The 27,012-nt window shown below is 33.9% G+C and overlaps 4 non-coding genes across 4 annotated transcripts; all 4 read right to left on the bottom strand.

The window, feature by feature from the left end:
- Window positions 1-15,808: 15,808 nt before the first annotated feature.
- On the bottom strand, window positions 15,809-15,888 carry TRNAL-AAG (transfer RNA leucine (anticodon AAG)). Its single transcript has one exon. It is a non-coding gene; the product is annotated as a tRNA-Leu (tRNA).
- Window positions 15,889-18,685: 2,797 nt separating this feature from the next.
- Window positions 18,686-18,765, bottom strand: TRNAL-AAG (transfer RNA leucine (anticodon AAG)). The gene has a single exon. It is a non-coding gene; the product is annotated as a tRNA-Leu (tRNA).
- A 2,797-nt stretch (window positions 18,766-21,562) lies between these two features.
- On the bottom strand, window positions 21,563-21,642 carry TRNAL-AAG (transfer RNA leucine (anticodon AAG)). Its single transcript has one exon. It is a non-coding gene; the product is annotated as a tRNA-Leu (tRNA).
- Window positions 21,643-24,439: 2,797 nt separating this feature from the next.
- TRNAL-AAG (transfer RNA leucine (anticodon AAG)) lies at window positions 24,440-24,519 on the bottom strand. The gene has a single exon. It is a non-coding gene; the product is annotated as a tRNA-Leu (tRNA).
- Between the last annotated feature and the right edge of the window lie 2,493 nt (window positions 24,520-27,012).

A 27,012-nucleotide genomic window follows, 5' to 3' on the forward strand; every position in this document is an offset into this window, starting at 1 on the left:
TAACGCCAATCATCTTGAAGTTATTTCTTGAAGCTAAATTAGCAGTGTATTTAGCAATATAAGGTTAGAGGGAAGGCAGCTAGTCATCGCCACCCACCGCGAACTCTTTTGCTAATCCTTTACCAAAGACTGACCATCACATTATAATGCCTCCACGGTTAAAAGGCAATCCTGTTTATTGTAACGGGGATATGAACCCGCTGTACAATCGTGCTGTTGAACGGGATACTGGAAACCCATTGTACAGAGGAATTGTTGAAAACTTACTTGAAGTTTTGTTTCTTTGTTTGCTTTTGAATTTCACGCAAAGTTATACAAACTCTACCTGTGCTCACCGTCCATAATTTTGCAAGTGTAAGACTAAAGGGAAGACAGCTAGTCAGCACTACCCAACTCCAACTCTTGGACGAATAGTGGATTTATAGTAACATTATAACGCCCTCATGGTTGAAAGGGCAAACATATTGGTGCGACCACGATTCGAACCCGCGACCCAAGATTACTACTCCAGCACCTTAACCAACTGGCGATATTTGCAGGAAGTAGAGGAATATTTTGATAAGACAGCTTCACCCCAGAGTCATCTGAAGTTGAAATTTCGATACAGTGCTACATTAAGAAGTCCATGAGTGGGAATAGCAACATGGACTATGATGTGGGAGGGTCCAAAGCCGTTTTAGTATAATGTACTCAACCCTTGATTATTGCTGGTTAATCAATTTACCAATTTATAGCCTCAAGATCGTTGGAATAACTGATTCTTATTTCAAGTTATGTTCATTGTTAAATATCATCTCCTAATGATGTACACATTGTAATTCTCCTCTGTTTATTGGAAGACATTGATTTAGTTTTACATAGAATTAAGTTTTTATTTAGCCAAGCAAGTTATTTTCTATGTGAGTAGCAGGGTTTTTTCATGAAAATAGTTGATATTCAAAGACACAGTTTATTTGTCTTGAAATATCAAGTCAACATGTTGTGCAGCCTTTTAGAGCTACGACAAATTGTTTTTCGATTATTAATGACAATACCTGCCACAATATATAAATTAAACTAAAACATCTTTTTCATTAACTAATTACTTCGTCAAATCGATATTTTTTTATTTTCCCAACAATGACAAAATTTTTTCAAGATTTCTTTGAAGAGAAACCACGAACAATAACTGCTTTATGCTAACAACTGAAAGAATTTCAATGTTATTTAATTATAATTGTTAAAATGTATTGAGTGGATAAAGTGAAAATATATTTGCGTAATTTTGGTTTTCACTACGAGACGGCGCTATACTAATATATTTCCTTATGTTGATTTCTATGCTGTGTAAAATCTATACACAGTAATATCCCTTTTGACTTGCCTCTGTCTTCGAGTGACTAAGCAAACAAATGACTCACGATAAATTAAGAATAAAAATATTTTACTTTATTGGATACATAATACGCACGAATAAAATAATTTAACTTATAAAGCAGGTATAAATCGAGATAATTGGGACCTATAAGGTAACTGTTTGATCGAAACATAATATAACCAGCGAACACCTCTGACGCTATAACACTTCAACAATACAATTAACCTTCCTTTGTATAAACTAATACTTCAGTTTCCAATACGTTTATTACCTGGATAGAAGAGCAAAAATATTTGAAATTCACGGATTAATGAATATATGATTATTAAAAAGTTTAAAGCTAACCTATAAACACTTTAATTAAAATAATGTACTTTTCGTTTTAGTTTGTGAAAGCGATTCTACAAATTCCACATTTGTAAACCTTACATTCCAGTAAGCACCAAATTTATATAAACAAACGCAAAATCAAAGAAGCCTTTATACCCATACCAATTAATAACCTAACATCCACCTGCAACGCCCCCTAGAATTCCGTACTCCTTTATAATATTGTCCCTCAGACATGTGTCCGTCAACGGTCACATTTAATCTCTCTCTTTCTTAACCTGAAGATGACCTAGGAAGGTAGAAACTTATTTCTTCTTATCAATAAAAGTGTTAATACTCACACCAACCGTTCTGAGATACATTTTTTTTCAAGTGGGTTTCTCATCATCAAGAATAACGTGGTGTTAATTTTGTCGACAGTTACAGTAACAAGTTTACACTAGCCTAGTGTTCATAATGTCGACAATAACCAATCTGCACGCGGCCTGACATGGCCAGGAGGTTAAAGCGCTCGACCTCGTAATTCGAGGGTCACGGATCTCGAATTCACGTCACACTAAACATGCTAATAATGTTATAATGAAACAGTCAGCCCCACTATTCGTTGACAAAATAGTAGTCCAAGAGTTAGCGGCGAGTGGTGATGAATAGCTGCCTTCCCTCTAGTCTTACACTTCTAAACTCTGGATGGCTAGCGCAGATAACCCTCAAGTAGCTTTGCGCGAAATTGAAAAGAAACCAAACCAATCTTCACTCGCCTGGTATTTATTATTTTGACAGATAAAGTAACTAATTTGCATTAGTCTGGTCGCCAGTTAGAGTGTCCAATTTATACACAAGTCTGGTGTTAATTTTGTTGACAGCTACATTCACCAATCTAAATGAGCCTGGTGTTGATTTACACTAGCTCGTTGTTCACTATGTCGACAACTACAATAACTAGTTTGTATTATTCTAGTGTTTACTATTTCGACAAATAGAGAGTCAAATTTGTACACTAGCCTGGTGGTGATTATGTAGTCAGCTTGAGTGACCAATCTACATTAACTTGGAATTGACTATGCTAACAGTTTAAGTAGCAATCTACACTAGCTTGGTGATGATTATGTTCATAATTAGAATGACCAATTTAAACTAGTCTGGTGTTCAGTATGTTGATATATATTGTGAAAATCTGCACTAGCCTGGTGATGATTATGTTGACAGCTAGAATGATCAATCTTCATTAGTTTGATGTTGAAAATTTGGACAGCTAGAGTGACCAATCTACACTAGCCTGATGTTGACTGTGCCAACAGCTAGAATGACTAATCTACAACTAAACTGGTGTCCTTACACAGGCTGTGTATCCTTCATGAGACTCAAGGCAAGCTCAGCCCAGGTTCCCAAACCAGTTTACATAACTAAAGCTGATCGACGCAGCCCAAATCCTCGATGGCATTGACAATAAATCGAACACTAGCTGAAGATGAAATGTGAATATTTAGTGAACATGGTATATGATTTGTGAAGTATTTATGAGGTTTCATAATTGTTTCGCGAAAATTTTGAATCGGGTTTTACTCTAAATCTGTCTCTTGCATTACTCTCTTCTGGATGAAAATAGAACTACGCGAAGGCATAGCAAGATTCAAGTAATCTTTTCGTAATAACCGGATGTATCTAATCAGGTAATGCTGAGCAACTTGTAAAATGTATTATAAGTGAGAAATATTTATTTGAATTTTATAACAGTCGTTTACTCAATGTTGTCAGTACTCTGAATTATAAGTAGACTTTGGACGTGTATTGATATTTTGAATTATTGTGTTTAAAGAGAACTATTGTTTAGTTACTAGTTCTCAAGAAAAGATAAGATACCAAGATTTGTCCAACTTTAAAAACGTGATTAATCGCACTTTCACCGTTCGAGCACCCCAACCGTTTGTTTTGTTTTTGTTTTTGGAATTTCGCACAAAGATACTCGAGGGCTATCTGTGCTAGCCGTCTCTAATTTAGCAGTGTAAGACTAGAGGGAAGGCAGCTAGTCATCACCGCCCACCGCCAATTCTTGGGCTACTCTTTTACCAACGAATAGTGGGATTGACCGTAACATTATAACGCCCCCACGGCTGGGAGGTCGAGCATGTTTGGCGCGACGCGGTATGCGAACCCGCGACCCACAGATTACGAGTCGTACGCACGCCTTAACGCGCTTGGCCATGCCGGGCCGCACCCTAACCGATACAAACACAAGGTCCATTTCGTCTTTATACACTATTATTTTGGTCAAAAGTTTATTAAAGGCTTAACTAAAATACATGAGGTATCTGAAGGAAAATACGAGCAATATGGAAACCCAAGTCTCATTAAAGTGAAAAAATAATGCTATTAATTCTTTCGGTGTCACGTCAGGTAGGAAGAATGAGTGACGAGTATAATTGACTCTTATAATACATTAGAGTTTGGACTAAGATAACTCGTCGTCCAGAGCATGTTGCTGAGTTTCTGTTTTGTAAATAGAAATAATCTACATACATATATAATGTGTAATAATTGAAATGTTACTGTATTTTACCAAATATTAGTCTTATAAAGCACAGCGAAGATAGGTCACTTTATAGAGACTAAAGGTCAGTTTTATATTATTGAATAGGGTAATATTAGTGCAGTGTGTTACGTCAATGCAGGTTGTGCCATGTTAGCCAGGCACGAATGGAAGGTCAATATCATAAAAATGATGAATATATATATAACTGTATAATGTTGTAACGTCAAAGCTACTTAGATTAAACTTTTACATTTTCGTGTTAATATCTGAGTCATTCTGGAACGAAAAAGGATAATTTACATACATTTATTTACTAATTTTTGTGATGGTTATGAGGTAAGTCAAATTGACAAACCCCATATGAAAATGATAGAGAAAATAACAGACAAAATATAAAGTTGTATGAAAAGAAACATTTGAAATGCATTTTGGAGGTTTTATAGATTACACAAATAATATTTGAAATTTTTGAAGAATTGTATTTCATTCATAATATTAAAATCATTTCGCTCTGGCACTAGTAGCAAAATATCCCCGATATTTTCACCAACAAATATTTAGTAAACGTACTTCATTAAATAGTCTGATTTTTGGGTACAAAAAATAAACAAACTTGTAAGCTTTACTGAAAATTTGCCAAATATTGTGAAGGTGCACAGACTGCATCAAAAGGTATGGTATAAATATTTAACTCAGATAAAATATACCGAGCCCGTCGCGAAAGCGTTAAGAGCTGTTTACCATTACAGTTATGAAGCAAAATCAACTACTGCATTAGCGTTAAGTCTATTTCATAATTTAGGTTCTTCCTCTAGAGGAACTTATCTTATATTGCACTATTTTCTGGTTTGTTAGTCGCCATTTGTACGGAATGTTTGTACATGGTATCAATTTTGTTTTAAGTCTTTTTTAGAGTTAACATAGTTAGAAGGTGTCTGTAATGCCTCTAAAATTTAAAGCGTTAATTTTAACACTGTATTAATAAAGTGTTTCTCATCTGTTGATAATTGTTTGTTCTTAGTGCTAAGATATGTAATAACCTCCCTACACTTTGTCCACTGTAGGGAATCGAACATTCGATTTTAGCCTTTTAACCATAATTATGATTTCACTCCGAATTCTATGCAGTAGGTAAAATTAGAGGAAACCGAGCACTGTATTTATTTATAAATAGCTATTTGTGTTTTCCCTCATTGCTGGCCTCCCGCTAGTATATAATTATTCTGTGACACTAGTAGTATTATTTGTTCACGCTGCATCTTCAATGCATGTGAGGTTTCAGTTTGTAGGATAAGAAAGAACAGTTTACACTTGAAATATATTCCTTTCATTAGATTTTGAAACAACGTATGAGTAACATTAATTTTTTTTCATTTAATGTTTATATGAATTGTCAGTTACAAATCAGTGTTCTAGAATTTACTTATATAAAACTCACGCTTCATTACAGCCCAATATATTCTATGGAGATATTAATATATGTAAGGAAATTTTCAGACTTAACAAGTATCACACATACTGAAATATTTGTTAACAAAACTTCAAGACACATTAATATACTGTTTAGGAAAACATTTTAGTTTTATAAAATACTCACATTTACACACCTAGGTTAGTTTCATGATAAATTACACCTCATGAATATCAAGTCCTAACAGTTATGTCTGAATAACTAATACAAGTTTCCACTTGCATATATTATATAAAACTGTTTAATCATAGCCCAATATACTATCATTGATAGTATATTGCAAGTAAAATTACAGAGTTAATTAGTATTACATATTTTGGAAAAAATTACTTAAAACCTTCAAAGTATATAAAATATACTATTTACAAAACATCTTAGTTTATAAAATAATGACCAATACCCTTGTGTAATAACACCTAATTATATTTTTATTCTCTTTGGAACATTTCCAAAAGTCGTTTGAGCTATTATGATCGTGGACAGTTTCTTCGTTTGGAAAATATAGCCGTCTTGCTGGACACTAGACCTTTTAACCCTTATAATATTTCTTCTGTGTCGTTTAAGATTGACGTGTTTCACCTTCGCCTAATATGCTATCATCAATATATGTATGTAAAATCTAAACTTGACAAGCATCACACATACTGAAAACACTTATTACCAAAACTTAAGTTAGACTGTTTCTTTATAACAAATTCACATCAGGCTATCTGCTGAATCCAGCGAGTGGACTCTAACCCCTGATTTTAGTATTATAAACCGTAGACTTACCGCTGTACCAGCGGGTGACGACTTAAGTTAGAAAAAGTGAATTTATCCAAGATTCATCATGCATAATGTGCATACATTCTGCTTTTAAAGCTTTGATGAGCAAAACCTGTAAAAAATTCTTGACAAAATATTTCAACTTTGTTAAGCCTTACAATGAAAGATATAGCCTGCAAATAAAGACGATTTTCCCACATTTTATAAATACATAACGTATACTTTTATCACTAGAAAATAACTTTATATCCATAATAAGTTATAAATAAGTATAACTTCGAAGAATACAACCCAAATTCTAAAATGGATGGTACTGATATTTCATTTTGTGTCTAAACAATTACATTCTGAAGAAGTTAGATTATGTATAGATCTTGGCAAATTAAATTTGTAAACAACAGTAGTTTTAAAAACAAACATGTGAGTTCTAAATCGAAAACAGAAAATAAATTTCTAATATACTCTAAAATTTTGAAAATTTATGAATATACATTTCTACTTTTTTATCATTATGTAAAGTGGAAGAATAAATAAATTTATTTTAATTGACTTTAAGTTCAGTGACATAATAATGAAGAAATGATTTTGGTTGTGTTTTAAACTTATATTAACGAAAAATTGCGACGCCAACTCGATATCCTTTGATATTTTGGAATAAGAAAACTGAAATATGTATGAATTATAAAATAAGACTGCCAAGATTATCTTAACTTTCATACAAGTCGAGTGTATTTCAGTTACAATACATGACTTAATGACATGTGTTCACTAGTCATATGCCAGTCAATAACCTCAACTCGAGAATTAACCTGTTCTATTTGTCGTGCAATATTTGAACATAATGAAGACAGGTATTAATATATTTCTCTCGCATATAAGCACAAACAGCAGTTACTTTAACTGTGAGAATTGTATTCTGTTGATCAGTCAGAAAACGGTCTAAATGCTGTGATGTTACGTCACTCAATCATTGGAACATTTAGTATTTTTAATATAATAGTAGATGTTTTCAATAGAGTGATATATTTGTAAGTTCTGAGATCTTATGACTCGATTCGTAATCTGAGGGTCAAGAGTTCGAATTTCCTTCATACCAAATATGCTCGAACTTTCAGCTATGGGGCATTATAATGTCACAACTAATCCCACTATTCGTTTGTAAAAGAGTTGTCCAAGAGTTGGCGGTGGGTGGTGATGACTAGCTTATTTCCTTCTAGTTTAACGCTGTTAAATTAGAGACGGCTAGAGCAGATAGCCTTTGTGTAGCTTTGAGCAAAATTCAACGAAACAAACAAATAAATAATGATCAAATACCGAGATTATTCTGATTAAGTTATTATTATTTCTGCCATATAACATAATAATGGAATTTTAATTTTATATTTTAAAATGTAACACTCTTATAAGATTTAAGAAAATTAGTAAAGTTCATTGTAGTAAGATAAAAGCCATAACACATTATTACATAACAGTTCCGTTACTGTCATAAAAAATCATGTTCTCATATTACAGACGGAACAGTGTCTAGTAGGAATGATACGAATGTTACACATTTTTTATACTAATTTTGTGATAATCAATAAAACTTAGTAAATAGGTGTATAAAGTGGAGCTAATTGCTAATGCTTGAGACCACTGGCAGTCTTCCTTCTCCCCTATTTTGTGTGACGAAGGTGACATGTAAAATACGGCCTGAAACATTTCCTTATGGGAGACAACCTAAATGATTATGCAGGGAAGCCGAACATGGTCACACAGTGGTACGAAAAACTGTGATCGTGTCAGCAGCGTTGCAATAGAAAGGATAAGAACCATAATCATAAAGAAATGATGCGAGACATCAATATCAATAAGTTAAGAAAAGGATTAATCCCTTTCAATACGTGTTTCTAATTTAACACATAAAAGCAGTGCTTTCTTTTATACTTTATTACAAGTGAGTTTCGTAACAGAATGCAGCATGTTGAATGTGGAAATTAAGTGATTATCGAGACATATATATATATATAAAGGAACTCTTTTTTTCAAATGTGTAGAAATTAAAAATACACGACAGCATAGTCGAGCGGTCTAAGTAGCTGATTTAAAGCACCAATCCGAAAGAACGTGGGCTCGAATCCTACCGCTGCCATTCTTTCTTCATTATGCCACTTGTTAGATGAACAAGAAATGTGGGTGATAAATTTCGAAATAAGATATTTTTTGGTGAGCCCAGTGGAAAAAGACTGTAAACTTTGTCGCCAAATAAACATAAAACAATTACCACATATCTAATGGTTTAGGTAAATCTCATCTGGACGCATAACAAAGTGTTTCAATCCGTATTTTACTCGTCATCCTTCTTTACACAAAACAGTGTCATATCTTGGAGATTGCGATATGAAAAAAAAGATCAATTCATCACAACAGTGGTACTGACAGTAAATATGTGCGTTTTTCTTATAGAAAAGCCACATCAGACTGTCTGCTGACCGTACGTCTTTGTTGGAATAAATTGGCATGCAATCTTATAAATCTATCTGTATAATCGAACTTTCACGAAACCTACCTTCAAAAAATTTGTTCCATGTGTAGAAGAATCACAAGAAGGCAGTTACAGCCACATTCTGTACACCACAAGTTTATTTTCTGTGCCCAGATTTTTAATGAAAGTGTAAAGATCAGTGAGTTAGGAAGGTACTAGAAACATTATCCAGTGTTTAGCAGAATTACTGCAAGAAAATCTCGCTCTTATTCTTACTCTCAAGGTTTTCTTAATCTCAACTTTATTTGGAACCAATAAGTGTAATATCACAATATTCCCGGAATTCTCCATGTCTTTAAATACTGCGACGGTATTAGCGGCTTCTAAATCCGCGTTTTCCAATTTCCAATGAAACATTATTCTTCTATACTCAGTGTATAAATAATGACACGTTAATTAATAATAATGGAACAAAACGTAGGGTGTTGTAAATAACGAATATTTTGTCAAACTGTGTTGGCACACAGTCTGGTTGTGAATTCTACATGTTCCAGTTTTCTGCGTTTAGCTCACATTTACATAAACCTTTAGATATGTGGTAGTTGTCTCGTGTTTAATTGGCGACAATCGCTTGTAGCCTTGTTTTCCTGGCCCACCAAATATATTCTCCATCGTAATATTATAAACCACACTTCTTGTTCATCTGATTACTAGCATAATAAAGAAAAAATGGCAGCGGTGGGATTCGAACCTAGCCCTTTCGGATTGGTGCCTAAGACCAGCTTTTTTTTTTCTTTTTATTCATCTCACCTCAACGAGGGCGTATACACAGAAATACAACAAATAAAACACATGTTAATGAATTAGCATGTAATAATAACTCAAGAGATCATCATGCTGAAAATTACCAAAATTTAATAAAATTAGGTAAAAAATAAAAAAGGTAATTGTGAACAGCAGGTTATCCACCAAATAGTACGGTGAACATTAACAAAACAAGAAACCAATGGATCTGGCATTGGCGACAAAAGTATAAAGATAATGCAAATAAAAAAATAAAAACTTATCTTAAAAAATCATATAAGAAATAACCTTCTGCAACTTGGGTTACCAAGATACCAGCATAAGAATACGCAGAATAAAGAAGCATTTAATGAGTTATGTAACAAAAATCTATGATAATGGAGATAGATATGTTTATGTACACGTACTTTAAACATGGAAATTAAATGAATTTCGCGATGACTGGCCAAATGAACTGAACGAGCAGAACATATAACTTGTCGTGCCAAACTAGTAAGCAAACAGAAGATGTTCCAGCATCTCCTAGGTAACGAAGGATGAGATCCCACTAATTGGCATCTCCTCCAAACCCAGTTAGATATAGGACAACCAAAATAAAACGCCAATATTGCATATACATAGGACCACAAAGGCGTACAAAGGGACATAGGAAATACAGATGGTCAATGGTTTCCCTCGCCTGTGAACAGAAAGTGCACAACCCTGTGGGATGTCTGTCCATATGAACCAGCTTGACATTAGTGGTTATCGCCTACAACCACAGTAAATAATCCAAAACACATACATGAAAACCCACAAAAGAAGAATAAGTGATTTTCCGAATGAGTTTCTAATCTCCAGAAGGAACAATATCCCCTCAATAGAATGGAGCAGGGACATGAGTAAGAAGTAAACTCTTTAAATAACCCACCAACTGCTTCAGGGATAACCCCTAAAATGAACCCGGTTAGCAGAGTGGCCCAGAAAATACAGGTCAACTACACGTGTGGTCGGTGGTAGAGGAGCCGGCTGGGTGGACAAAAACGCCAACCAGTCCACAGGCAACGCCTCCTTAAGCATATTAAAATGTGAAAAAATTGTGCGGACATTGGCCAACGTGTCAGCGTTCGTACACATTTCAATGACCGCCTTCACTGGAAGAAAACCTGGGAGCACCTCGTACAACAAATGTCGGACCTAAACCAAGCCTGCGTTAATAATTTCAGGAAAATAAAATGTTCGGTTCCGAACATCGATTGAAAAACAGAGGTTCATCAAAACATGTGGGGAAAGAGGAGCTGGGACAAGCCCTTTATCCCCAAGAAGAACCTTCCATGCATGAAACATTTCCTGAATATACAAAGGCAACAACCTCACAAAACGTGGCAACATCCGGCACTGAAGAACCCAAAGAGATACATTGATCGCTAAATGATACATAAACATCTCGAATACCTAAATATGTTCCTTCCATACAATAGCGCTTTTGACCTCACAAGCAAAATCCTTAAGTTTATTCAGTATAATATCATCATCAATATATTCCGGGACATCCATAAATGACACAGTAATAGTTCGTTTAGTTACACCATTAGCAGAACAATGTACCCCATTGACAACAAGACCAGCATCGATACCCTGGTCCACATCAGCAGGGAGAACAAAAAGTTACCTCATAACCTTCCGGTCTTGGAACAACAGCAGTAACCGATGCAGCACCAAACGTAGTAACAACAGCATGGATCACGTCCCCATGGCTTGAATTTGACGTTTCCACAAACACCGTGCGATGCATAACTTCTATAACCTTCTGGGTGGATGAAGACATGTTCAAACAAATGGCAAAAAGCACAAAAACTAGCAAAAAAATAACAACACGCGCACTAGGCTTAGCTAAGAAACACACACTAAGTCAAACAGTAGCTCGAAAAACCACGTCTGCACTCGATAACGAGAACCAGTGCTTTCCAAAATATTTCTTCCATAAATGAAGAATAGCAGCGGTGGGATTCGAACCCACGCCCTTTTGGACTGGTGCCTAACACCAGCGCCTTAGATCGCGCGGCCACGTTACCGTGTATTTTTGGTTTCTACACTTTTTCAAAAAGAGTTCATTTACAAGTAAAAACCTTTGTATATATATCTATGTATATCAATATCCATTTAATTTCCATATTCACCATAGTATATTCTGCGATGAAACACACTTGTAATAACGTATAAAAGAAACCGCTGGTTTTATGTGTTGAAATTATTAATGGCGAGGTTCAATTTTAGAAGAAAATTTAAGTTTTTCCTATTTCTCTGATTGTTCAGACCGCAAGTTGAACCTGCAAATCGTCAAAGAAAAGTCTATTTTCCTATGATAAAAGATTTTAAAGTAAAGTAGAAAATGCCATAAAACTTTTTATGCTCTCTTTCTTGAGAGATTCAATTCTTTTTTTTCCAATGTAACATACGAGTAGGGGTTATTTTATATCATGACCTCGAATTTTAGGCGTTCCTTCTTTAGAAATGCTAATTTGAGAAAGTAAGTTCAACAAGCGTCATCTGACCTACTGCCTTTATTAAAACAAAGAAATCAACAGTTATTAGTATAAAACACTCACAGATGATAATTTAATTTTAGCCTTTACCCTAACGAAGCCCGCATGACCTGAATAATATAACTGGTCTACTGAAAAGAACTACGGACATTATTACTGAAAGCCGATGCTGTCGAAACTAAACTTGTACTTGAATAAACCTGAAAAATTAAACATTCATTTGGAACCGTTAAGTGTAACGTCAGTTTGTTGAAACGGAACGGACTTTCTTGTGCAATATGGCTTAACATTACGAAATTCCCGTAATTCTCCATATCTTTAAATACTGCGACGGTGCTAGCGGCTTCTCATTTAGCGTTTTTCCATTTTCAATGAAACATCATTTCTCAATACTCAGTGTATAAATAATCACACGTTAATTAATAATAATCGAACAAAACGTATGGTGTTGTATATAACGAATATTTTCTGAAACTGTGTTAGCACACAGTCTTGTTGTGAATTCTATGCGTCGCAAATTCTGCGTTTATCTGAGATTCACCTAAATTATAAAACATGTGGCAGTTTTTTCATGTTAAATTGGTAACAAACGCTTTTGCCTTGTTCTTCTTGTCCCACCAAAAGATTCTCCTTCGAAATATTTTACCCACATTTCTTGTTCATCTGATATGTGGCATAATAAAGAAAGAATGGCAGCGGTGGGATTCGAACCCACGCCCTTTCGGACTGGTGCCTTAAACCAGCGCCTTAGACCGCTCGGCCACATTACCTTGTATATATTTTTCTACACATTTGAAAAAAGAGTTTTTTACAAGTTGAAAACCTTTTCATATGTTTATATCTCGATATTCACTTAATTTCCACATTCAACATACTGTATTCTGTTAAGAAACACACTTGTAATAAAGTATAAAAGAAACCACTGCTTTTAGGTGTTAAATTAGAAACACGTATTGAAAGGGATTAATCCTTTTTATCTTATTGACACTGATGTCTCGCATCATTTCTTTATGATTGTGGTTCATATCCTTTCCGTCGCAACGCTGCTGACACGATCACAGCTTTTCATACCACTCTGTGACCGTGTTCGGCTATCCTACGCATTCATTTTGGTTGTCTCCCACAACAAAATCTTTTAATCCGTATTTTACTCGTCATCCTTCTTTACACAAAACACTGTCATATCTTGGAGATTGCGATATGAAAAAAATATCAATTCATCACAACAGTTGTGCTGACAGTATATATGTGTGATTTTTTATAGCAAAGCCACATCAGTCTATATGCTGACCGTACGTCTTTGTTGGAACAAATTGTTAAGCAATCTTTTAAATCTATCCCTAGAATCCAACTTTCACGAAACCTAGCTTCAAAAAATGTATTCCATGTATTGAAGAATCACGAGAAGGCAGTTACAGCCACATTCTGTACACCACAATTTCATTTTCTATGCCCATATTCTAAATGGAAGTGTAAAGATCAGTGATTTGGGAAGGTACTAGAAACATTATTCAGTGTTTAGTAGAATTACTGCAGGAAAACCTAGCTCTTATACTTACTCTAAAAAATTTCTGGAGAATCTCAACTAAAGATTGGCACGGGAAGAATATTTACAATAACATTTAATCTACTTACATCAGTATAAGAGTCGATAAGGTTTTCTTTTTTTTATTGACGGTAGACAGAAATACATCTTTAGATTTTATCGTGCTAGTTATCCGAAAGCAAAATAATGAGAACACGTCTTCATTTGCATTTCAGCGGGAGATATAAAACTTTTAAATATTATTCTAAAGAAAACAGAAACAATACGTTAACACTTCATCTTGACAAAAGAAATTTATGAATGCAGTCAATACGTGCAGTGAAAGACTTCAAGTGTCTCGAAGTAAGTTGAGGATGATAAATGCTTATTTGGGTCTGGAATTAATTTGAAAATTTTTTCATATATTTGAAAATCTACTATATTACTTCAGTTCCATGATTGCAATTAAACATTTTTATCAAATGCAAATGATGCATATACTGCAGATTTGCACCCCAACTTCTGTTTGTATTTCAGATGAATATTATAGAGAGTGTAAGCACGTGATTTGGTTTCCAGGAAAGTCGGTAATTTGTTTATCTCATATTTCAATTCGTAGTTCCAGAAACTTTTAACGAGAAATCCTCTGATAATATGTATCTAAAACAACAATGTCTAAGGCGTAACTTGTCATAAATTAGTTAGAGACTTCCATAGCGCTCGAGATCAACTGTCGCATATCGCGAATTACGATGTTTGTTCAGCATATTTAAATTTTAACGATACACCGTTTTACGTGATAGCAAATTTGCTATCGTAACCCATTTCTTAATAAACTGAGTTATGCTCACGCTAATTTCACAAATTGTTTTTTTGCTGAATTATTGTGATATAGTTTCAAGATCAATGGAGTTAACCGCATTTTATACTTCACAAACTAAATACTAACAGGAATATTTATGTTGTTTGTGTAAGGATGAATAGAAATGTTTGTTTAGTTAACACACGTAACATCTGGCATTATATAAAATAAACGCTCCTATTTCTTGAAATTATTAATGGCGAGGTTCAATTTTAGAAGAAAATTTAAGTTTTTCCTATTTCTCTGATTGTACAGACAGCAAGTTGAACCTGCAAATCGTCAAAGAAAAATCTATTTTCCTATGAAAAAGATTTTAAAGTAAAGTTGAAAATGCCATAAAACTTTTTATGATCTCTTTCTTGAGAGATTCAATTCCATTATTTCCAATGTAACATACGAGTTGGGGTTATTTTATATCATGACACCGATTTTTAGGCGTTCCTACTTTAGAAATGCTAATTTGAGAAAGTAAGTTCAACAAGCGTCATCTGACCTACTGCCTTTATTAAAACAAAGAAATCAACAGTTATTAGTATAAAACACTCACAGATGATAATTTAATTTTAGCCTTTACCCTAACGAAGCCCGCATGACCTGAATAATATAACTGGTCTACTGAAAAGGACTACGGACATTATTACTGAAAGACGATGCTGTCGAAACTAAACTTGTACTTGAATAAACCTGAAAAATTAAACATTCATTTGGAACCGTTAAGTGTAACGTCAGTTTGTTGAAACGGAACGGACTTTCTTGTGCAATATGGCTTAACATTACGAAATTCCCGGAATTCTCCATATCTTTAAATACTTTGACGGTGCTAGCGGCTTCTCATTTAGCGTTTTTCCATTTTCAATGAAACATCATTTCTCAATACTCAGTGTATAAATAATCACACGTTAATTAATAATAATCGAACAAAACGTATGGTGTTGTAAATAACGAATATTTTCTGAAACTGTGTTGGCACACAGTCTTGTTGTGAATTCTATGCGTCGCAAATTCTGCGTTTATCTGAGATTCACCTAAATTATAAAACATGTGGCAGTTTTTTCATGTTAAATTGGTAACAAACGCTTTTGCCTTGTTCTCCTTGTCCCACCAAAAAGATTCTCCTTCGAAATATTTTACCCACATTTCTTGTTCATCTGATATGTGGCATAATAAAGAAAGAATGGCAGCGGTGGGATTCGAACCCACGCCCTTTCGGACTGGTGCCTTAAACCAGCGCCTTAGACCGCTCGGCCACACTACCTTGTATATATTTTTCTACACATTTGAAAAAGAGTTTTTTTACAAGTTGAAAACCTTTTCATATGTTTATATCTCGATATTCACTTAATTTCCACATTCAACATACTGTATTCTGTTAAGAAACACACTTGTAATAAAGTATAAAAGAAACCACTGCTTTTAGGTGTTAAATTAGAAACACGTATTGAAAGGGATTAATCCTTTTTTATCTTATTGACACTGATGTCTCGCATCATTTCTTTATGATTGTGGTTCATATCCTTTCCGTCGCAACGCTGCTGACACGATCACAGCTTTTCATACCACTCTGTGACCGTGTTCGGCTATCCTACACATTCATTTAGGTTGTCTCCCACAACAAAATCTTTTAATCCGTATTTTACTCGTCATCCTTCTTTACACAAAACACTGTCATATCTTGGAGATTGCGATATGAAAAAAATATCAATTCATCACAACAGTTGTGCTGACAGTATATATGTGTGATTTTTTTATAGCAAAGCCACATCAGTCTATATGCTGACCGTACGTCTTTGTTGGAACAAATTGTTAAGCAATCTTTTAAATCTATCCCTAGAATCCAACTTTCACGAAACCTAGCTTCAAAAAATGTATTCCATGTATTGAAGAATCACGAGAAGGCAGTTACAGCCACATTCTGTACACCACAATTTCATTTTCTATGCCCATATTCTAAATGGAAGTGTAAAGATCAGTGATTTGGGAAGGTACTAGAAACATTATTCAGTGTTTAGTAGAATTACTGCAGGAAAACCTAGCTCTTATACTTACTCTAAAAAATTTCTGGAGAATCTCAACTAAAGATTGGCACGGGGAAGAATATTTACAATAACATTTAATCTACTTACATCAGTATAAGAGTCGATAAGGTTTTCTTTTTTTTATTGACGGTAGACAGAAATACATCTTTAGATTTTATCGTGCTAGTTATCCGAAAGCAAAATAATGAGAACACGTCTTCATTTGCATTTCAGCGGGAGATATAAAACTTTTAAATATTATTCTAAAGAAAACAGAAACAATACGTTAACACTTCATCTTGACAAAAGAAATTTATGAATGCAGTCAATACGTGCAGTGAAAGACTTCAAGTGTCTCGAAGTAAGTTGAGGATGATAAATGCTTATTTGGGTGTGGAATTAATTTGAAAATTTTTTCATATATTTGAAAATCTACTATATTACTTCAGTTCCATGATTGCAATTAAACATTTTTATCAAATGCAAATGATGCATATACTGCAGATTTGCACCCCAACTTCTGTTTGTATTTCAGATGAATATTATAGAGAGTGTAAGCACGTGATTTGGTTTCCCAGGAAAGTCGGTAATTTGTTTATCTCATATTTCAATTCGTAGTTCCAGAAACTTTTTTAACGAGAAATCCTCTGATAATATGTATCTAAAACAACAATGTCTAAGGCGTAACTTGTCATAAATTAGTTAGAGACTTCCATAGCGCTCGAGATCAACTGTCGCATATCGCGAATTACGATGTTTGTTCAGCATATTTAAATTTTTAACGATACACCGTTTTACGTGATAGCAAATTTGCTATCGTAACCCATTTCTTAATAAACTGAGTTATGCTCACGCTAATTTCACAAATTGTTTTTTTGCTGAATTATTGTGATATAGTTTCAAGATCAATGGAGTTAACCGCATTTTATACTTCACAAACTAAATACTAACAGGAATATTTATGTTGTTTGTGTAAGGAGTGAATAGAAATGTTTGTTTAGTTAACACACGTAACATCTGGCATTATATAAAAATAAACGCTCCTATTTCTTGAAATTATTAATGGCGAGGTTCAATTTTAGAAGAAAATTTAAGTTTTTCCTATTTCTCTGATTGTACAGACAGCAAGTTGAACCTGCAAATCGTCAAAGAAAAATCTATTTTCCTATGAAAAATATTTTAAAGTAAAGTTGAAAATGCCATAAAACTTTTATGATCTCTTTCTTGAGAGATTCAATTCCATTATTTCCAATGTAACATACGAGTTGGGGTTATTTTATATCATGACACCGATTTTAGGCGTTCCTACTTTAGAAATGCTAATTTGAGAAAGTAAGTTCAACAAGCGTCATCTGACCTACTGCCTTTATTAAAACAAAGAAATCAACAGTTATTAGTATAAAACACTCACAGATGATAATTTAATTTTAGCCTTTACCCTAACGAAGCCCGCATGACCTGAATAATATAACTGGTCTACTGAAAAGGACTACGGACATTATTACTGAAAGACGATGCTGTCGAAACTAAACTTGTACTTGAATAAACCTGAAAAATTAAACATTCATTTGGAACCGTTAAGTGTAACGTCAGTTTGTTGAAACGGAACGGACTTTCTTGTGCAATATGGCTTAACATTACGAAATTCCCGGAATTCTCCATATCTTTAAATACTTTGACGGTGCTAGCGGCTTCTCATTTAGCGTTTTCCATTTTCAATGAAACATCATTTCTCAATACTCAGTGTATAAATAATCACACGTTAATTAATAATAATCGAACAAAACGTATGGTGTTGTAAATAACGAATATTTTCTGAAACTGTGTTGGCACACAGTCTTGTTGTGAATTCTATGCGTCGCAAATTCTGCGTTTATCTGAGATTCACCTAAATTATAAAACATGTGGCAGTTTTTCATGTTAAATTGGTAACAAACGCTTTTGCCTTGTTCTCCTTGTCCCACCAAAAAGATTCTCCTTCGAAATATTTTACCCACATTTCTTGTTCATCTGATATGTGGCATAATAAAGAAAGAATGGCAGCGGTGGGATTCGAACCCACGCCCTTTCGGACTGGTGCCTTAAACCAGCGCCTTAGACCGCTCGGCCACACTACCTTGTATATATTTTTCTACACATTTGAAAAAGAGTTTTTTTACAAGTTGAAAACCTTTTCATATGTTTATATCTCGATATTCACTTAATTTCCACATTCAACATACTGTATTCTGTTAAGAAACACACTTGTAATAAAGTATAAAAGAAACCACTGCTTTTAGGTGTTAAATTAGAAACACGTATTGAAAGGGATTAATCCTTTTTATCTTATTGACACTGATGTCTCGCATCATTTCTTTATGATTGTGGTTCATATCCTTTCCGTCGCAACGCTGCTGACACGATCACAGCTTTTCATACCACTCTGTGACCGTGTTCGGCTATCCTACACATTCATTTAGGTTGTCTCCCACAACAAAATCTTTTAATCCGTATTTTACTCGTCATCCTTCTTTACACAAAACACTGTCATATCTTGGAGACTGCGATATGAAAAAAATATCAATTCATCACAACAGTTGTGCTGACAGTATATATGTGTGATTTTTTATAGCAAAGCCACATCAGTCTATATGCTGACCGTACGTCTTTGTTGGAACAAATTGTTAAGCAATCTTTTAAATCTATCCCTAGAATCCAACTTTCACGAAACCTAGCTTCAAAAAATGTATTCCATGTATTGAAGAATCACGAGAAGGCAGTTACAGCCACATTCTGTACACCACAATTTCATTTTCTATGCCCATATTCTAAATGGAAGTGTAAAGATCAGTGATTTGGGAAGGTACTAGAAACATTATTCAGTGTTTAGTAGAATTACTGCAGGAAAACCTAGCTCTTATACTTACTCTAAAAAATTTCTGGAGAATCTCAACTAAAGATTGGCACGGGGAAGAATATTTACAATAACATTTAATCTACTTACATCAGTATAAGAGTCGATAAGGTTTTCTTTTTTTTATTGACGGTAGACAGAAATACATCTTTAGATTTTATCGTGCTAGTTATCCGAAAGCAAAATAATGAGAACACGTCTTCATTTGCATTTCAGCGGGAGATATAAAACTTTTAAATATTATTCTAAAGAAAACAGAAACAATACGTTAACACTTCATCTTGACAAAAGAAATTTATGAATGCAGTCAATACGTGCAGTGAAAGACTTCAAGTGTCTCGAAGTAAGTTGAGGATGATAAATGCTTATTTGGGTGTGGAATTAATTTGAAAATTTTTTCATATATTTGAAAATCTACTATATTACTTCAGTTCCATGATTGCAATTAAACATTTTTATCAAATGCAAATGATGCATATACTGCAGATTTGCACCCCAACTTCTGTTTGTATTTCAGATGAATATTATAGAGAGTGTAAGCACGTGATTTGGTTTCCCAGGAAAGTCGGTAATTTGTTTATCTCATATTTCAATTCGTAGTTCCAGAAACTTTTTTAACGAGAAATCCTCTGATAATATGTATCTAAAACAACAATGTCTAAGGCGTAACTTGTCATAAATTAGTTAGAGACTTCCATAGCGCTCGAGATCAACTGTCGCATATCGCGAATTACGATGTTTGTTCAGCATATTTAAATTTTAACGATACACCGTTTTACGTGATAGCAAATTTGCTATCGTAACCCATTTCTTAATAAACTGAGTTATGCTCACGCTAATTTCACAAATTGTTTTTTTGCTGAATTATTGTGATATAGTTTCAAGATCAATGGAGTTAACCGCATTTTATACTTCACAAACTAAATACTAACAGGAATATTTATGTTGTTTGTGTAAGGAGTGAATAGAAATGTTTGTTTAGTTAACACACGTAACATCTGGCATTATATAAAAATAAACGCTCCTATTTCTTGAAATTATTAATGGCGAGGTTCAATTTTAGAAGAAAATTTAAGTTTTTCCTATTTCTCTGATTGTACAGACAGCAAGTTGAACCTGCAAATCGTCAAAGAAAAATCTATTTTCCTATGAAAAAAGATTTTAAAGTAAAGTTGAAAATGCCATAAAACTTTTTATGATCTCTTTCTTGAGAGATTCAATTCCATTATTTCCAATGTAACATACGAGTTGGGGTTATTTTATATCATGACACCGATTTTAGGCGTTCCTACTTTAGAAATGCTAATTTGAGAAAGTAAGTTCAACAAGCGTCATCTGACCTACTGCCTTTATTAAAACAAAGAAATCAACAGTTATTAGTATAAAACACTCACAGATGATAATTTAATTTTAGCCTTTACCCTAACGAAGCCCGCATGACCTGAATAATATAACTGGTCTACTGAAAAGGACTACGGACATTATTACTGAAAGACGATGCTGTCGAAACTAAACTTGTACTTGAATAAACCTGAAAAATTAAACATTCATTTGGAACCGTTAAGTGTAACGTCAGTTTGTTGAAACGGAACGGACTTTCTTGTGCAATATGGCTTAACATTACGAAATTCCCGGAATTCTCCATATCTTTAAATACTTTGACGGTGCTAGCGGCTTCTCATTTAGCGTTTTTCCATTTTCAATGAAACATCATTTCTCAATACTCAGTGTATAAATAATCACACGTTAATTAATAATAATCGAACAAAACGTATGGTGTTGTAAATAACGAATATTTTCTGAAACTGTGTTGGCACACAGTCTTGTTGTGAATTCTATGCGTCGCAAATTCTGCGTTTATCTGAGATTCACCTAAATTATAAAACATGTGGCAGTTTTTCATGTTAAATTGGTAACAAACGCTTTTGCCTTGTTCTCCTTGTCCCACCAAAAAGATTCTCCTTCGAAATATTTTACCCACATTTCTTGTTCATCTGATATGTGGCATAATAAAGAAAGAATGGCAGCGGTGGGATTCGAACCCACGCCCTTTCGGACTGGTGCCTTAAACCAGCGCCTTAGACCGCTCGGCCACACTACCTTGTATATATTTTTCTACACATTTGAAAAAAGAGTTTTTTACAAGTTGAAAACCTTTTCATATGTTTATATCTCGATATTCACTTAATTTCCACATTCAACATACTGTATTCTGTTAAGAAACACACTTGTAATAAAGTATAAAAGAAACCACTGCTTTTAGGTGTTAAATTAGAAACACGTATTGAAAGGGATTAATCCTTTTTTATCTTATTGACACTGATGTCTCGCATCATTTCTTTATGATTGTGGTTCATATCCTTTCCGTCGCAACGCTGCTGACACGATCACAGCTTTTCATACCACTCTGTGACCGTGTTCGGCTATCCTACACATTCATTTAGGTTGTCTCCCACAACAAAATCTTTTAATCCGTATTTTACTCGTCATCCTTCTTTACACAAAACACTGTCATATCTTGAGATTGCGATAAGAAAAAAAATATCAATTCATCACAACAGTTGTGCTGACAGTATATATGTGTGATTTTTTTATAGCAAAGCCACATCAGTCTATATGCTGACCGTACGTCTTTGTTGGAACAAATTGTTAAGCAATCTTTTAAATCTATCCCTAGAATCCAACTTTCACGAAACCTAGCTTCAAAAAATGTATTCCATGTATTGAAGAATCACGAGAAGGCAGTTACAGCCACATTCTGTACACCACAATTTCATTTTCTATGCCCATATTCTAAATGGAAGTGTAAAGATCAGTGATTTGGGAAGGTACTAGAAACATTATTCAGTGTTTAGTAGAATTACTGCAGGAAAACCTAGCTCTTATACTTACTCTAAAAAATTTCTGGAGAATCTCAACTAAAGATTGGCACGGGAAGAATATTTACAATAACATTTAATCTACTTACATCAGTATAAGAGTCGATAAGGTTTTCTTTTTTTTATTGACGGTAGACAGAAATACATCTTTAGATTTTATCGTGCTAGTTATCCGAAAGCAAAATAATGAGAACACGTCTTCATTTGCATTTCAGCGGGAGATATAAAACTTTTAAATATTATTCTAAAGAAAACAGAAACAATACGTTAACACTTCATCTTGACAAAAGAAATTTATGAATGCAGTCAATACGTGCAGTGAAAGACTTCAAGTGTCTCGAAGTAAGTTGAGGATGATAAATGCTTATTTGGGTCTGGAATTAATTTGAAAATTTTTTCATATATTTGAAAATCTACTATATTACTTCAGTTCCATGATTGCAATTAAACATTTTATCAAATGCAAATGATGCATATACTGCAGATTTGCACCCCAACTTCTGTTTGTATTTCAGATGAATATTATAGAGAGTGTAAGCACGTGATTTGGTTTCCCAGGAAAGTCGGTAATTTGTTTATCTCATATTTCAATTCGTAGTTCCAGAAACTTTTTAACGAGAAATCCTCTGATAATATGTATCTAAAACAACAATGTCTAAGGCGTAACTTGTCATAAATTAGTTAGAGACTTCCATAGCGCTCGAGATCAACTGTCGCATATCGCGAATTACGATGTTTGTTCAGCATATTTAAATTTTAACGATACACCGTTTTACGTGATAGCAAATTTGCTATCGTAACCCATTTCTTAATAAACTGAGTTATGCTCACGCTAATTTCACAAATTGTTTTTTTGCTGAATTATTGTGATATAGTTTCAAGATCAATGGAGTTAACCGCATTTTATACTTCACAAACTAAATACTAACAGGAATATTTATGTTGTTTGTGTAAGGAGTGAATAGAAATGTTTGTTTAGTTAACACACGTAACATCTGGCATTATATAAAAATAAACGCTCCTATTTCTTGAAATTATTAATGGCGAGGTTCAATTTTAGAAGAAAATTTAAGTTTTTCCTATTTCTCTGATTGTACAGACAGCAAGTTGAACCTGCAAATCGTCAAAGAAAAATCTATTTTCCTATGAAAAAAGATTTTAAAGTAAAGTTGAAAATGCCATAAAACTTTTTATGATCTCTTTCTTGAGAGATTCAATTCCATTATTTCCAATGTAACATACGAGTTGGGGTTATTTTATATCATGACACCGATTTTAGGCGTTCCTACTTTAGAAATGCTAATTTGAGAAAGTAAGTTCAACAAGCGTCATCTGACCTACTGCCTTTATTAAAACAAAGAAATCAACAGTTATTAGTATAAAACACTCACAGATGATAATTTAATTTTAGCCTTTACCCTAACGAAGCCCGCATGACCTGAATAATATAACTGGTCTACTGAAAAGGACTACGGACATTATTACTGAAAGACGATGCTGTCGAAACTAAACTTGTACTTGAATAAACCTGAAAAATTAAACATTCATTTGGAACCGTTAAGTGTAACGTCAGTTTGTTGAAACGGAACGGACTTTCTTGTGCAATATGGCTTAACATTACGAAATTCCCGGAATTCTCCATATCTTTAAATACTTTGACGGTGCTAGCGGCTTCTCATTTAGCGTTTTTCCATTTTCAATGAAACATCATTTCTCAATACTCAGTGTATAAATAATCACACGTTAATTAATAATAATCGAACAAAACGTATGGTGTTGTAAATAACGAATATTTTCTGAAACTGTGTTGGCACACAGTCTTGTTGTGAATTCTATGCGTCGCAAATTCTGCGTTTATCTGAGATTCACCTAAATTATAAAACATGTGGCAGTTTTTTCATGTTAAATTGGTAACAAACGCTTTTGCCTTGTTCTCCTTGTCCCACCAAAAAGATTCTCCTTCGAAATATTTTACCCACATTTCTTGTTCATCTGATATGTGGCATAATAAAGAAAGAATGGCAGCGGTGGGATTCGAACCCACGCCCTTTCGGACTGGTGCCTTAAACCAGCGCCTTAGACCGCTCGGCCACACTACCTTGTATATATTTTTTCTACACATTTGAAAAAAGAGTTTTTTACAAGTTGAAAACCTTTTCATATGTTTATATCTCGATATTCACTTAATTTCCACATTCAACATACTGTATTCTGTTAAGAAACACACTTGTAATAAAGTATAAAAGAAACCACTGCTTTTAGGTGTTAAATTAGAAACACGTATTGAAAGGGATTAATCCTTTTTATCTTATTGACACTGATGTCTCGCATCATTTCTTTATGATTGTGGTTCATATCCTTTCCGTCGCAACGCTGCTGACACGATCACAGCTTTTCATACCACTCTGTGACCGTGTTCGGCTATCCTACACATTCATTTAGGTTGTCTCCCACAACAAAATCTTTTAATCCGTATTTTACTCGTCATCCTTCTTTACACAAAACACTGTCATATCTTGGAGATTGCGATATGAAAAAAATATCAATTCATCACAACAGTTGTGCTGACAGTATATATGTGTGATTTTTTTATAGCAAAGCCACATCAGTCTATATGCTGACCGTACGTCTTTGTTGGAACAAATTGTTAAGCAATCTTTTAAATCTATCCCTAGAATCCAACTTTCACGAAACCTAGCTTCAAAAAATGTATTCCATGTATTGAAGAATCACGAGAAGGCAGTTACAGCCACATTCTGTACACCACAATTTCATTTTCTATGCCCATATTCTAAATGGAAGTGTAAAGATCAGTGATTTGGGAAGGTACTAGAAACATTATTCAGTGTTTAGTAGAATTACTGCAGGAAAACCTAGCTCTTATACTTACTCTAAAAAATTTCTGGAGAATCTCAACTAAAGATTGGCACGGGGAAGAATATTTACAATAACATTTAATCTACTTACATCAGTATAAGAGTCGATAAGGTTTTCTTTTTTTTATTGACGGTAGACAGAAATACATCTTTAGATTTTATCGTGCTAGTTATCCGAAAGCAAAATAATGAGAACACGTCTTCATTTGCATTTCAGCGGGAGATATAAAACTTTTAAATATTATTCTAAAGAAAACAGAAACAATACGTTAACACTTCATCTTGACAAAAGAAATTTATGAATGCAGTCAATACGTGCAGTGAAAGACTTCAAGTGTCTCGAAGTAAGTTGAGGATGATAAATGCTTATTTGGGTCTGGAATTAATTTGAAAATTTTTTCATATATTTGAAAATCTACTATATTACTTCAGTTCCATGATTGCAATTAAACATTTTATCAAATGCAAATGATGCATATACTGCAGATTTGCACCCCAACTTCTGTTTGTATTTCAGATGAATATTATAGAGAGTGTAAGCACGTGATTTGGTTTCCAGGAAAGTCGGTAATTTGTTTATCTCATATTTCAATTCGTAGTTCCAGAAACTTTTTAACGAGAAATCCTCTGATAATATGTATCTAAAACAACAATGTCTAAGGCGTAACTTGTCATAAATTAGTTAGAGACTTCCATAGCGCTCGAGATCAACTGTCGCATATCGCGAATTACGATGTTTGTTCAGCATATTTAAATTTTTAACGATACACCGTTTTACGTGATAGCAAATTTGCTATCGTAACCCATTTCTTAATAAACTGAGTTATGCTCACGCTAATTTCACAAATTGTTTTTTTGCTGAATTATTGTGATATAGTTTCAAGATCAATGGAGTTAACCGCATTTTATACTTCACAAACTAAATACTAACAGGAATATTTATGTTGTTTGTGTAAGGAGTGAATAGAAATGTTTGTTTAGTTAACACACGTAACATCTGGCATTATATAAAAATAAACGCTCCTATTTCTTGAAATTATTAATGGCGAGGTTCAATTTTAGAAGAAAATTTAAGTTTTTCCTATTTCTCTGATTGTACAGACAGCAAGTTGAACCTGCAAATCGTCAAAGAAAATCTATTTTCCTATGAAAAAAGATTTTAAAGTAAAGTTGAAAATGCCATAAAACTTTTTATGATCTCTTTCTTGAGAGATTCAATTCCATTATTTCCAATGTAACATACGAGTTGGGGTTATTTTATATCATGACACCGATTTTAGGCGTTCCTACTTTAGAAATGCTAATTTGAGAAAGTAAGTTCAACAAGCGTCATCTGACCTACTGCCTTTATTAAAACAAAGAAATCAACAGTTATTAGTATAAAACACTCACAGATGATAATTTAATTTTAGCCTTTACCCTAACGAAGCCCGCATGACCTGAATAATATAACTGGTCTACTGAAAAGGACTACGGACATTATTACTGAAAGACGATGCTGTCGAAACTAAACTTGTACTTGAATAAACCTGAAAAATTAAACATTCATTTGGAACCGTTAAGTGTAACGTCAGTTTGTTGAAACGGAACGGACTTTCTTGTGCAATATGGCTTAACATTACGAAATTCCCGGAATTCTCCATATCTTTAAATACTGCGACGGTGCTAGCGGCTTCTCATTTAGCGTTTTTCCATTTTCAATGAAACATCATTTCT

The sequence above is a fragment of the Tachypleus tridentatus genome, chromosome 4 (assembly GCF_004210375.1).
Source record: "Tachypleus tridentatus isolate NWPU-2018 chromosome 4, ASM421037v1, whole genome shotgun sequence".
NCBI lineage: Eukaryota > Metazoa > Arthropoda > Merostomata > Xiphosura > Limulidae > Tachypleus > Tachypleus tridentatus.